Raw genomic sequence first — 15,316 nt, forward strand, 5'->3', positions numbered from 1 at the left:
TGCCGAAGAGGAAGGAGTGGATCTAGTTGAGCGCCTTGTCCCAGATTCCTGCGTCGTGGAGTCAGCGTGTGAGGGTGTGGTAAGAGACTGTGTCAAACGCCACAGAGAGGTTGAGGAGGATGAGGGCTACTGTTTCTCCTCTGTCCAGTAGGGAGCGGATGCCGTCTGTTGCAGCGAGGAGGGCAGTTTCTGTGCTGTGGTTTTTTCTAAAGCCGGATTGGGAGGAGTCGAGGATGTTGTGCTCTTCGATGAAGGTGGCGAGTTGGCTGTTGATGGCTTTCTCAATGACTGTCGCTGGGAACGGGAGCAGGGAGATGGGTCTGTAGTTCTTGAGTTCGGTTGGGTCCCTCGAGGGCTTCTTCAGGAGGGGGTTGATCTCTGCGTGTTTCCAGTCGTCGGGGAATGATTCCTTTGTCAGGGAGCATTAGATGATGTGGCCGAGCATGGGTGTGATGGTGTCGCTGCTCTGTTGAAGATGTGGTGGGGGCAGGGGTCCGTGGGGGACCCAGAGTGGATTGACTTCATTGTCTTCAGTGTGTCTTCAGTGGTAAGGGCTGTCCGGTTGTCAATTGTTGGCTTCAGGGTGTCGAGGGTGGTTGGTGATGGTTCAGTGTGTTGGTTGTCTTTGTCGAAGTTGTCGTAGATGTTCTTGATTTTGTAGTGGAAGAAGGTGCTGAGTTTGTTGCAGAGGTCTTATGAGGGAGGGATGTCAGTATACTGGCTGGTGGGTTGGGCGAACTCCTTGATGATGCTGAAGAGCTCTTTGCTGTTGTGCGCTTGTGTGGAGAGTCTGTCTTCAATCGCTTTTTTAATGTTTTTCTGATGAGTTGATGGTTGGTGTTGGTGGCGGCTCTGAAGTCGTTGTGGGCCTATGTGGATTTGGAGTTCCTCCAGGCCTTTTCGAGGTAGTGGCATATGAGTCTGGACTCTTGAAGTTCGGTGGTAAACTATCTGGCATTCTTGGCATGAGTGTTGTTGTTTTTCTTGAGGGGGCTATGGTGTTGGCGCTGACTGAGATCCATCTGTGCAGGGTTCGGGCTTCAGTGTTGGGGTCGTCGTCTTCCACCGTGGTTGGGGTGGAGCTACTGAGTGAGGAGGTGAGCTGGTCGTCAGTGATTTTGGTCCAGTTTCTTTCTGGGAGCAGGTGCTGTGGATGGTGGGTGTTCTGAAGTTGAAGTGGATGCATCAGTGGTCTGTCCATGGGAGTTCGGTGGTGTGGCTGAAAGTGATGGAGTTTCCTGTTGTGAAGAGGGGTTGAGGGTGTGTCCTGCTGAGTATGTTGTTTCGGTCACGATCTGGCAGAGTCCAATGTTCTGGAGGTTGTCCAGGAGGGATCTGGTGTTGGGGTCCAGTTGGTTGTCGAGGTGGAAGTTGAGGTCTCCCAGCAGTGTGTAGTTGGTGGATGCGATGGCATGCGGGGAGATGATGTCCGTGATGGACTTGGCGAATGGTCCGCGAGGTCCAAGGGGTCGGTAGATGAGGGTTCCCCAGAGGGTGGTGGTAGGGCTGGCCAGTATCTTGAAGTGAAAGTGTTCCATCAGGTCTGTGGGCTCTTCGGGGAGCGTGATCACGGCGGAGGGTGGATTGGTGGACGATGGCGATTCACCCTCCCGGGTGGGTGGGGCAGTCCTTCCTGGAGATCTTGTATCATTAGGGAATGGCGATGGCAATGTCCGGTCCTGAGGTGGTGTTGGTCCAGGTTTCGGTGAAGAATGCTAGGTCCGGGGTTTTGCTGTTGAGGAGGTCCCATATTTCGGTGGTGTGTTTGTGGAGTGATCGGACGTTGAGGAGGATGCATTGCAGGGTCTTTGGTTCGAGTGTGTTCTTGTGGGCGGGTTGTCCTGGGTCAGTGTTCCTGGCGGTGCTGTAAGTGTGCCGGCAGCGGTGACAGATGAAGGGTCCGTGGGTGTTGTTATTGTTGTTGCAGCCTGGGTTGAGTGCGTGGAGTGCCGCTGGGTCATAGCGTTGGTGGTGCGATGATTCAGGGTTCCTGGCACTGGTCGCAGTTGGGTCATGGACAGGCGCAGACGGGCTGCGCGCGGCCACCATTAAGTAATGGTCGGGGAGGGCTGGACAGTTCGGAGGCAGGAGTGGGGAGGTGAACTGGAACGGGCTGGTCACGCTGAGGGAAGGGGCCACGGGGGCAGTAGTAGCGGGAAAAATGGGGGTAAGGAGGCCAAAAGAGCGAGGACAAGTGAAATAAAGAGCAAAAAGTGCAAATGGAATAAAGGGTGAAACGGACCAGAAAGCAGAGAAAAAGTGATGAAAAGACTGAAGGGTGAAGAAGCTAGAGGGTGACACGGAGCAGAAGGAGAGGATGAAAGGGGGCAGAAAGTAGAAAGCAGAGTGAGAGAAGGAGTCGGAGGTCCACGGGACCACCAGGGATGAGGCGCAGGTATAATCTGCGGGTGAAGGAGGGCCTCCAACACCAGCACTACAGGATTGCAGGGGCTCACAGAGGACCTTACTTAATGGTGGAGCTGCGAGGGTGGTAGAGCAATTTCACTGACAGTGAGTCAGTGGTCTTGCTTTCAAGATACTCACCCACGCATACAAATGACTCCACAAAACGGGACCCCAATACCTCAATGAAAGAATCTCCTTCCACCTACCCAAAAGAAACCTCCGATCTGCCGACCTCGAACTTGCCGAAATCCCTCACATCCACAGAGCCAGAACAGATGGAAGAGCCTTCTCCTACATCGCAGCCAAGACCTGGAACGAGCTCCCGATCAACATAACGCATGCCCGCTCCATGAACATCTTCAGGAAGACACTCAATACCTGGCTTTTCAACTGAACAGAGCTGCTTACCGTCCCCCTCCAGCGCCTTGTGAGCCTCACGGGTGAGAAGTGTGCTTACAATTCCCGATTGATTGATTGTGGTGGAGATTTTTGCTCCACTTAAAATATTCCTCTTTTACGGGGACATTTTAAGGATTTTGGGGGCCCTGGGTCAAAAGTATTTTGGGGGCCCCTGTTTGCAACAGCTTTCAGTTTATGTAACCTGTTGCAGCTCTTTTATGCAGTTTGTTTTTTGGAGCTACCATATGGTAGTTGCACACCTGATTTAGTTATTGCAGTGAATGATCAAAGGGAGGGAAACTGGATACAATTTAAGACTTTAAGTTTTAAACAATTTTCTATTATGCTGATTTTATGCATTGGCTGCTTCCCTACAACTTGCACAACCTTAAGTGTCCCTGAAGCGGGCATCGCGCTCATTGTGAAAGTAGAAAAAATATAATTAAACAGAGTGCGGTGTCCCAGAAGTGAACGCCGTGCTCAACATGAATGTTAAATATAAATAAATAAAGTGATAGCGGTGTCCCTAAAGCGGGCACCGCGCTCATTAAAGTAAAAAGCATAGAATTAGGAGCGCATAGAGCTGCAACCGCCATTGTCCCCATCAGTGTCCATTATCAAAATAGTGCTCACTCACCAGATTAAGCCCACCGTGTAACAAGCCAAGTAAAAGGTCCAGTCCTTATGGGCGTTAACAAATGGAGACCCAGCATACCCTACTACAGCATGCCTCGCAGAGCGAGGAGCCCACGCGTGCTGCCGCTAGGCTGGACCTAAAAAGGCAGGCTCGCAGCTCAGCACAGACCTCTTTGTACAGAGTCCTCCACCCTTTCAGGGTGCCAGACAGACCAGAGACTCGAATTCCATCCTGCTACCAGTTACAGCCGCTCGCAGGACCTAACATTTACACACACGTCATAAAAGGTAAAAGACGCAGTTAAAAAAGATTCACCTGCCTGACTGTGAGGGTCACTGGGGGAACTCTAGATCACAGGAACTGCACAGGTAAACAACATGGGGCAGGGGCAGCACGAGCCACACAGGGGACATTTCTGTTCCGACATTGAGCCTGTAAGTTTAGGGGTATAGCTCGGTGTTTGGGGTGTTACACCCCCATACAAATCTATTCTGTCGACAGTAAACAGTGGGTACGAGTGCATTCAATCGGATATGGAGAGAGGTGCTTGTCAGATTTTACCTGGGATTTTTACATACACACAGACAAAAACACACAAACTCTGCCATGTCTGTTTAGAAGATCTTCAACAGTGTTGGTTAGTTTGAAAAAAATATTGTGTTTTAAGAACCTCTTACAATCCACAGTCTCTGCCCTTTCCACTGCCCCATAAACCCCCCTCCCCCAATCTGTGGCTTCTCATATAAAATAAAACAGCGCCTTGAGACCCTCACGGTTGATTTGCTGCGCTCTATAGATTGTTGATTGATTGATAATGGATTTTAACATTATATGCCAGCGTGATTGTTGGGAAATCTGAAGCGCACACATCCCCAGTCATTCTGGCCAAGCTACGCCCCTGTGTAAGATACTTCTACCTCTGCGGACATGCCCTGTTTAAATTGCATTTTTGCACCTGCTAATCTAAGTAAACTCCCATCCTTAAGTATGACTGGCAGTCTGTTTGGAAGTTACTGGATGAGAGAGTTAAAGGGAATGGAGGGTAGAAAGATGCTGCAACAGAAACAGGAAACTTCAATTACAGAACTACGTGTTCCATTGATGGCTTTTTAGTCATCCATTTGGGAAATTGTACTGCAAATCCACCCTTTTGCTACCACATATATTACCAAGGTTTTGTTGGGGCGAGTAAACCTCCAAGAGTTCTGGAGACCGTCAGGCTTTCTTAGCGCTATGAAAATATGTGAACATTTCATTAAGTGGGGTTGGAGGAGCTATTGTTATAAAATACACAATTGGGCCTTTTTTTTACAAAATATTTCCCTGGGAAGAACACCCACAGGTAGCTCCCTCCTCAGTGCCCACTCACTTTCATTCCACTGCACCCAGAGTTCACCAGTGGGTACTTTAGGGTCAGTCAATGTCTCACCATTTGACAGTTCATCAAGTGCCACTGCATGGGCTGCGGGAGGAGCTTTTACAGCCCCCCCCCCCCCATGCGGCCCAAACCCCGCCCCTGCGGTAGATGTGCTCCTACCTGTGAACACGACCTTCGCATACACCACAGGGCTGCTGGGAACAGAAAAAAACCTGTTACTGTCGAGCAAATGGGGCAACACGGGAAGTAAAGCAAGTATGCAAGGGAACTTACCCTGTTTCTTCGCGGGAGTCTAAAGGAAAAAGAGCAAAGTACGAGACGGTTAGCCGAACAAACACATTTGCTTAAAATTCACTATGTTTTTAAAGGACGCCTCCTCTATCCGTGCTGTAAATGTAAAGCTGGCCACCAATTTACAATGAAACAAAGACTTCAAGATAGAGGCTGCCTTTAGGTGTCACTTTTCAAATAATAATTGTTTTAGAAACAGCAGCATGAGGTTTGCTCTCATAAGAATCGAGCATTCCTACACAAGCCTTTTAAATACACACTTTTGAATTTTGGAAATAAGCTACTGAGTCGCGACAGGGCCTATGGAGTAAGAAGACTGGAAAGTGGGAGTCCAGCACCCTCACCTCGTTTCCTCTTGCGTATGGAGACGGTCAGTACAACTGCGGCGAGACCCAGGCAGACCACACTCGCGCCGATGTAAAGTGGCATCCAGTACTGAGGGGCGTTGGTCAGGCCTTGGGTTTGTGAAGCTGAAAGGAAACACACGGTGAGAGCCAGTAAGGAACAAGAAAGGACTCAAGTAAAGAAAATATACAATGTGATATTTCACCTGCACACTTCCCCAAGTAAACAGTCTGGGCACTTTGCAACGTATGGAAATCTTTTCTACTTTGCAAATTCTTTTTGAAAACGCTTTCTTGGAAAAACATTTTTAGGGAATTAATTTGAGTTACTAAACCTGATTGTATACGGGTAGTTTCTATGCAAAACTACTTATGCAAGAACTTTTACCTACAATTTTTTTTTAATATCACCTATGAAGTGTTTTGTATTTGACAAAGCTTGCGGAGGTCTGAAAAATGACAAGCAAGCTTACAGAGAGGACTTTGCATAACCGATTTTCAAACGTCTCCTTTCTCTGATGCTGAATAACATATTGATGTGTGTAGCTTTTTGGAGAAGTTCCATGGGCTGGTTTTTATTCGCTTGTTTGCTTTTGAATTTTAAGGAAAATATTTTATTAGTGCTTACATTCTTGTGCTAAAAATAGGCCACATTTTGCTTTCTCACTCCTCATTTGTTGTGGGCTGATGACGCTGGGTTTGTAACTCTAAACACTTGGGCACTGCTGTCCAATCCCCAGTGTACGTACTTTGACCCCTAAAATATGGTAAAAATGCTCAACTCCTCATTGGTATGTTTCAATCAATCCAAGACCTTTATTTGGTTTAGATTAAAAACCATAAATGTTAAAAATGTTTACAATCACAATTAAGAGGCACTGAGTGAATCACATTGACAAGACACTTTTCACGAGAAATTCTAGCAGCAAGAGACGTGTTGCTGCACCACCTGAAGTAATCACTGGGTCCTAAGTAAAAGTTGCCCATCTCTGAAGGCCAGCTACCAAATGGCCAAACATTAGAGACATTTAAACATAGAAGAGAGGCAACAAACAGAGTATGAAAAGAGAAAGTTGTTCAGAAAACATAAAACAAGACGAGTATGTTTTCTGCGTTTAATCGTGTTCTTCTTCAGTATATACAAATGCAGCCAACGCGTTTCACCTTTTCAGAGGCTTCCTCAGGGTACAATTGAGTTAGCTTACTGCGTATCAAACATTTGGTTGCAGGATGTAGTCCCTCAGCCAAGCACGGTTCGGACAGCTGATTTCATGACTCTGCACGTTTGACTCTGACCCAACTATAGGTCAGCTAACACTCATGCTACAACACAAGCAAATCTACCTCATCTATGTGTGCTCCCAATGATTGTTCGTCCTCTTCGACGCTGTTGCATAAAATGGTTCCATAGGCTTACTCAACTTAATTCTGCCCTGAGGAAGCCTGTGATAAGGCAAAACACTTTGGCTGCATTTCTTTGTATATACTGATGAAGAACATGATTAAAAGACAAACACAGTAGACCTACTAATCTTGCTTTTTGTTTTCTGAACAATTTTCTCTTTGCATGTTCTGTTTTTCTTGCCTCTCTAAAATATGTTAAACAATGTAAATCAAAGCCCCAGATACACTGCTTCTCTCTAAAGTGTATGAAGACTTGTCAGCGATCACTAAAGCTCTTATGGATACGTACAGCATGCTGAATAAACAAAGAGACAGCTGAACATATCTCTGCATACTGTAACTGTTGGAAAAAACAATGCACGTCTGCAGCGTCTAAACTGAGATTTCCTTAACAGCGGATTGATGTATAAAGATTTGGGTACAAAAAAAAAGAGGTGCAATATATATTGAGTCAAGTTTCCATCGCTGGGACACTTGGTGAGATCATGGATGTAACAATTAATTCAGTGCACTATATTACATCTAAATCGAGATATAAAACAATGTTGAGTACTTGAGATAAAATCAAAGTAAGGTTTTGGGATTTGGCCCTCTCTGCAGGGTCAACCCCAGACTTTTTGCCTTCACCCTCCTGTTTTAGGAACCCATATTTGTTGGCTTTTAGGGCTCTGCACACATTACCACTGCTAACAAAGTGCTTGTGCTCCCTCACATGGTGGAATTACCTTACACCCTATTGGCACATTTGGCAACCAGCTCTCTGTACAGTATACTAAAAAGAAGAAGTTCACTCTGTAGAGAATCCGAGAGATCCCCAAAAGGCAGGTAGAGGTAAAAGAAGATAATACTAACTCTTTTTGTGGTAGTGTGGGCGAGCAGTTTGGCTTATCAGAGGGTAGTGTTAAGCATTTGTTGTACTCACAGAGGCAATAAATGATACACGCACTCAAGAATAAATCCGAGACCAATTTGTAAAACTTGCATCGATTTTTGCATCATTTTGAAGACCATAAACACAGTTCTAGGGTAAATACTTTTGGAGTTATATATGTTAAAATATCGATAAGTATATTGCTTCTATGAGCAATTACGCACCATAGGAAAAAATGGGGAAAAAAGCAGAATATTGCATAGAAATTCAGGCAATGCTTTCACAAAGTTCACCTCCTAGTTGTAGGTCGATGTTGGGACCAGGACCAAAGTTCCAGCAGGAGTAGTTCGGAAGCATCCCTGATCGGCTGGAAGCAGAGTTGCTGAGGTCTTGGAAGCTGCTGAACAAAGATGAAGGGGGCCACTTGAAAAAGCACTGCAGAGAGGGACTTAGAGGTAAGTCTGGGGTCTCCTTAGAGGTAGGAGGTTGCAAGGGACTGGGGACCATAAGAGCATGGCTGGTTGGTCAGTGCTGTGGCCAGTGGGGCCAGGTGCAGAGCGAACAGGTTAGCCGGGCTTTGCTCGTACGAGATCCTAGTGGTCAGGAACAGGCAACTTGGAAAGGCGATCGGGGTCTCGGGTGTCTCGTCCTACCTAGACGAGTGCTTGCTTTTGGTGCTTTGGGAGTCTGGGGTGGACTCGTCTTCTTGTTTTTTTCCGTTGGGGAACCGGTACCTTCGGTATTAGTACCCCACGGCACTGGTAGGTCCTGATGCTTCCAAACCTGGTGGGGAGGCAGATCTTGCGCTCGGGAGCAGTTGTACCTTTTCTTGCTTCAGTGCTGCATCAAGGTCGTTGGGGAGCAGCACGTCGACAAACCGGACTTCACAGGATGAGTGCCTGTGTTGTTCAGGGAAGTGATACCTTCACTCCAAGGGATCTTCATAGTGATTTCTCAAAGGCTGGAGGTGCTACTGGGTTTTTAGAGTCCTTCCATGTTTCAGGATGACACATCAGCAGCGACTGTCGAGGCCTAGGAGCAGCAGGCAGGGTTTGGTACCTTTTTCTTTCTGCAGCAGGGCTTCAGTTCCCGAGCAGCGGGTCTTCTTTGTCCTAGTCTGCTCTTGTCCATCGAATCTGGGTGCACCTAAATACTGAATTTAGGGGTATTACAAGGGGAGACAGGTAGGAGCCAATGGGCTACTTACCTATAGGATATCTACACCCACTTGTGACCACTTCCTATGGGAAGAAGCACTATCCTAGCCCTGATAGGAGGTTTTCTCACTATCTCAAGATGGTGGAATTTCAGGAGAGGGGTTCCAATCACCTGCCCCACCCTAGGGGTGGTGTAAGCTAAGTGGAGACCCTCCTCCAAACCTTGATAATTTTCCCACCTTTCCTCCTGCCAAAACTGAAGCAGGAAAAGGTGCTTGGCCTCCCCCTCTATCTGGGGGTTCCTTGGTTGGTTTCAAAGGTGACATTGCCTTTGAAGTTACCTTCCAGGAAGGCCATCCTGTCCTGGAGGAGGTGTGAAGGACCTCAGCCCAGAACAGGCTTTGTCTCTGTCTTCTGAGAGTGCTGGCTCTCACCCCATGAGCTCAGAAACATGTCTGGTAGTGGCAGGCTGGCGAAAACAAGCCAGGAACCACACCATTGCTTGGTAAGTTTGCAGGGGACTCCTGTGTGCATTTATTAATAAATCCAACACTGACATCAGTGAGGATTTATTAAGACAAGATCTTTAGTACCACCTTAGGAATCAGTGAAGCCATCATGGAGCTAGGAAACTCGTGCTGACAAGTATCCAGCCCATGCTTCTCTGTTCACTTACAACATCACAAAATGAACTGGACATTGTAGGGGCATATCTGCTCATGCTGATATTCGCACACATAGGATATAGTGCACCCTGCTTTAGGGCTAAAGGCCTGCAGTGGGGTGACTTACCTATACCATAAGCAGTGTATGGGTGGCATAGCACACAGGGCTGTGAGCCATGTCGACTTTTCAGATTTCTCTGCACCAAGACACACAGCCTGCAAGGTCAGAGTTCATGGCCTTGGTGCGGTGTCCCTGGCGTGGCACAAGCAGTGCTACAGCCCGAGAGGACCCTATAAAGTACCCATGCCCTAGGTACCAGGTGTATCATTTGTTAGGGTCTTCCAGGGGTAGCTGAAGTTGTTTCAATTGTGGTATAGGTATAGGGAAAGTACACTGGTACTGGGAACCTGGTTAACAGGGAACCAGTTCTCTACAGTCAAAGTTGCATCAAAAGCCAGGTAAAAAGTGGGGGGATTACTGCAACAGAAACCCACTTTCCTACATGAGCTCCCCAGCCCACAGGCCAGGTGACTCAACCAACCCTGGGAGACTCTTTCTAGTCTCTCAGGCGAGGAAGATTTGAGGAAGAGGTTTGAATATTGCAGAACCATCTCTGCCTTTTTTTTTTTTTAATCTCTTTATTGTCCGTTTCATTAAATGCAAGCAGGAAACATGATTGTATAACTAATGCAAAAAACAGAACACATAATATATTAACACAGTATACAGATTATTAGCAAAAATAAAGGGCGTCCAGGCACATGATAAATAAATAAACATCTTAGTTCGTAATCTCATTAATCCAATTCTCTAGAGGCGCCCACAGTTGTTCACCCATCATTCTCCTTTTCCTGCCTTTAGCCCTGTATATAGCCCATTCCAAATTATATTTAGCTAGTAAGCGTGCTCTCCAAGAAGAAAAAGAGGGGGGTCTGGGCTCACCCAAGCTTGAGTAATGCATGCCCTCCAAGTTGCCATAGAAATAAAAAGAAAGTTTGTCTGACCTTCAGATAGATCGATAGACGATACACCTATTAGCGCTAGTTCTCCTGACAAAACAATTGTCTGACCCATCAATATTTTAAGAAAAGTTTGAATTTCAGACAATACTGAAGAGAATCGAGGGCACGCAAAAAACATGTGAATTCGCATCTGCTGCAAAAAGTCCACATCTGTTACATGAGGTACCTACAGTAGTACACCATTTACTAATTTTGAAGGATTGAATAATATAGATCAAATAAGGCCATATAATGTTGTGTACGGGCTCTCCCAGTTATTAATATAATGTTAGCCAGAACTATAGATTCATGAATTTTAATGTTGGCAATACCCAATTTTTCATTCCATCTGTTTTGATATAACAGAATATCATCTGAAAGTGAAGCCAAGAGTAAATTATAGTATGAGCCAATCTTTTTTTTTGTAAAGAGACTATCAATAAGTGGGATCCTCTTTAAGCGAGATCGATCTTGCAGATGGAGAGTATTAAAAAAGCTATGTATCTGTACATATTTGAAATAATCATTGCAGGTTAAGTTATATTTGCTCTCTAATGATGAAAAGGGAATTAGCTGACCATCCTGCCAGAGATCACCTATGCAACTAATACCTAAGTTACGCCACCGAATCATTACTGCATCCTGAAAGGTTGCTGGAAAGATACTAGATGATTTAAATGGAGTATACACCAAGATTTTATCTATGCCCATTTGTCTTTTAATTAACCGCCAAGCACCAAACTCAGCACTCAAAATCTTAAACTTGTTTTTTTTGAAGTAGCTAGGCTCAATAATTCTCAAAAAGCTTCCTTGGTATTCTGTGCCCATTGCAAATTCATAGATTGGTGGTGAATGACTAGGTGGGATACATATTCTGGGCCCAATTATCAGTGGTGAGATGAATTGTAGCACTGCAGCCAGGTAATAGTAAAGAAAATGAGGGACTCCCCAACCTCCTCTTGATTTAGGAAGGATCATTTTTTTGTATGACCTACGATGCCCTCTGTACCCCCAAAGAAATCTAGCAGACATTCTTTCCAGCTGTTGAAAAAGAGTCGAGGGGAACACTAATGGGATTGCCCTAAACATGTATAAAAATGTAGGTAGGATCATCATTTTTAAAACGCTACATCTGCCAAATAAAGATAAATGAAGATGATCAATGCGTTCTAGAGAAGAGTTCACTTTTTTCAGTACAGGAGTCAGGTTAAGTTCTGGGATAGCTGCAACTGGTGATGTAATTTTTATGCCCTAATAGGTGGCCACTGGAACTATATTTAGTTGTACTGGGGGATTCAGTCCGACAAACAAAATTTATGTTTTTGTATATTTAGCCGGTAGCCAGAAAAATTGCCAAATTGGGATGCAAGATCTTGAATTATTGGTATTGCCCCCTTAATATCCGTTGTCAGTACTACTATGTCGTCCGCGTAAGCTAAAGCTCTATATGTCGTAGCAGCCACTTGAACTGGTTTTATATCGTCTGCGTTATTCAGTCTATTTAAAAAAATATCAATATATAAAGCAAAAAGAAGAGGTGAAGCAGGGCAACCCTGTTGAGTACCACAATGGATGCTAAAGGGAAGAGATTTCTTCCCACCAATGCTAATACAGGAAAAGGGGGCGACGTAAAGCGCTTTTAAAGCCGTAACCATTTTAGGACCAAAGCCCTTACAGGTGAGAAGATCCCAAAGATATGGCCACGCCACCCTGTCGAATGCCTTTTCGGCATCCAACAGGGTGATTCCCAAATCTATATTTGAGCCATGGGCCCAGTCCATTAAGGCAATCACTCGTCTGATATGGTCAGTAGTATCACGGTTTGGAATGAACCCATGCTGCAGATGCGAAACAATTGTAGAAATAACCCCAGAAAGGCGAGAGGCCAATATTTTCTTTTTTTTTTTTTTTGAAACCGTTTATTACAGGACTCAAAAAAATTGTACAAGTATGGGCCTACAACCTTCCGGCCGGCCGCTAGCAATATAAGGAGCATACGGTATACATTTGTAAAACACATGGTGCCGCTGCCGAGCTTTTACAGGAGATAACATCGTTGCGTGTCACATTATGCAGACCCCATCATACGGTTCCATTTTAAATTTAAAGCACAGCAAACACAAACAAACCCACAAGGCAATCCTCAATCGAAATAGCAACACGTGCTCCCCTAGAGGGGGAATCTAGCCATCTATAGGAGTCTCAAGAGGGGGGGAGAGATCAGAACTAGGATTGGGGACACCCGATGCCCAGGTACCGGGGGGATGAGTTGGCTAAGGGGACGGGGCCGGCGATGGATCAGGCAGTAGGGGCGGAGCACAGATTCCCCCGCGGTAGGCGTTCCAGGGGCCCCACACTTTCACCCATGTCGCAGGCTTACCTCTCGCCACATACACCACCTTTTCCCGAAACATGCACCAGTCCATATGCTCCTTCCAGGCCGAGACTGTCGGGGTGCTCTGGGATCCCCACAGCTGGGCAATATCACGCTTGGCAACCATATATCCCAGAGTCACCCACCACGTCTGCGGCACCGAGTAGTCGGTAAGCTCCCACACATTCAACAGGCATCTCCTCGCTTCGGGCAACAGCGCCACATGCGTGACCACTCGCAGCACCTCATGCACACCTCGCCAGAATCCCTCCACCTGCGGGCACTCCCAAAGGATATGCAAAAAGGTCCCCAGCGCACCACACCCACGCTTACACAAACCGTCCTCAGCATAGCCCATATGCAGGAGCTTTGGCCCCGTCATATAGACCCTGTGGAGTATCTTGAGCTGGACGAAACGAAGGCGAGCCGGTATGGCCACCTCTTTCGGGGAGGCCACCGCGGAGATCCAGTCCTCGTCGTCCAGCTCCAGCCCATCGGCTACCCAAGCCTCACGAAGGGCAGTCAGCAAGTCTGAGCGATCGTTGATTAGTTTTTTATAGATCAGTGATATCGTGCTGTCAGGGACGTGTCCGTCCAGCACTCTATCCTCCAGGGGGGAGCACTCCGGGATGGAGGCGACGTCCGGAAAGACGGAGCCCAGCGCATGCCGGACCTGCAAGTACCGAAAGTACTCGCTGCCCTGCAACTGAAATTCCGTCTGCAGCATCTCGAACGTTTTAAATCCTCCCCTCGTCCAGAGATCCCCCACTCTGCTGATGCCTATTAAATCCCATTTCTCAAAGCCCTTCGAGGTCCACAAGGAGCCCAACCGCTCAGATGCGTATAGTGGTGACGCCCGGGTCAAATGGTCCTTCCACCCCATTGCAGCATTAGCCGTGTGCCACACTTGCACCATGACACGCGTGGGGCCCGTCAGGCGAGCGTCGGGCGCGCTAGAGTAGAGCGCTCGATTATAGTCACCACCTGGAAGTAGCATCCTATCCATTTCAAACGCAGGGTTTAAGGCTGGCCCATATAGGCCCTGATTAATTGCGGCTAGCTGGGAGGCCCAATAATACCGTTTAATATCCGGGAGGGCAATCCCCCCATCATACCAGGGGAGCGTCAGCTTAGCCAGGGCAATACGTGGCCTCCCGTCCCAGAACAGGCGGCGCTGCAAACTCTCCACCTCTCGGAAGTAGCGCGCCGGGATAAGGTCCATCGTGTTCTGTAACGCGTACAGGAAACGCGGCAACGACATCATTTTAAACAATGCGGCCCGGCCGAGCGGCGAGAGCGGCAAACGCCGCCAGCGCGCGACATCCTCTTTCAGACGCTGGAGGGGGGGAAGCAAGTTCCGATCATACCGAGCCTCCGGGTCCAGAGTAATGAAGACACCCAGGTACCTAAATCCCTGCGGGGCGACCTGGATCGGACAGCCCTGCGGGAGGATAGGAGCCTCCCCAGAGAGAACGTACACACACGATTTAGCCCAGTTGATGACCAGACCGGAGTTACGACCGAATGAATGCAGAACATCAACTAGTACTATGAGTGATTTACGTGGGGAAGCTAGGTACAAGAGGATGTCATCAGCGTATAGGGATACACGGTCCTCATACTCGGGGGTCCAGCGGAGACCACGGATGGAAGGCTCCCACCGCAGCCACTCCGCCAGGGGCTCCAAGGCAAGTGCAAAAAGGAGCGGCGATAAGGGGCAGCCCTGTCGAGTGCCTCGGCCCAGCTCAAACGGAGCCGATACTCTTCCGTTCACCACCACCTGCGCCAATGGGCCCGAATACAGCAATTTGACCCAACTGATGAACCCTGGGCCAAATCCAAACTTCGCAAGCATCGCCCAGATATATGGCCATTCAAGCGTGTCAAACGCCATGGTGGCGTCTAACGATGCCAAAATGGCCGGCTCCCGTATAAACGGGGCACGTGCGAGCACACCGTGCAAACGCCGCAGATTAAGGGCCGTGTTGCGATGAGGAATAAAGCCAGACTGGTCCTGATGAACCAAATCGCCCACCACGCCGACCAGCCGATTGGCCAGTACCTTAGCGAGAATCTTGGGCTCCGCATTCAGCAGCGAGATGGGCCGATAGGATGTAACCCGGTTCCGAGGTCTCCCCTCCTTGTGGATGACCACGATTGTAGCCAGACGCTGGTCCGGCGGGAGGGAGCCCACCGAGTGTGCCGCCAGGAACATAGCCCGGAGGTGGGGTGCCAGCGTATACGGTCGTAACTTGTACAACTCGATAGGGAGACCATTCGGACCCATGGCCTTGCCGGAAGCGACCGAGCGTATGGCGAGGGCGATCTCGTCGGAGGTGGGAGCGGCGTCCAACGACACCCTGTCCTCCCCAGAAAGGGAGGGCAGCG

At 47.8% G+C, this 15,316-nt stretch overlaps 1 long non-coding RNA gene across 1 annotated transcript in view; it reads right to left on the bottom strand.

Annotated features, from left to right (window-relative positions):
• LOC146869681 (uncharacterized) overlaps positions 1 to 5,009 on the bottom strand; it is a 93,532-nt gene extending 88,523 nt beyond the window's left edge. The window contains exon 1 of the long non-coding RNA XR_014981459.1: positions 4,980 to 5,009. This is a non-coding gene — a long non-coding RNA (uncharacterized LOC146869681). The remainder of the gene's footprint in view (positions 1 to 4,979) is intronic.
• Positions 5,010 to 15,316: the final 10,307 nt, after the last annotated feature.

This window comes from Triturus cristatus, chromosome 1_1 (assembly GCF_964204655.1).
Source record: "Triturus cristatus chromosome 1_1, aTriCri1.1, whole genome shotgun sequence".
Taxonomy (NCBI): Eukaryota; Metazoa; Chordata; class Amphibia; order Caudata; family Salamandridae; genus Triturus; species Triturus cristatus.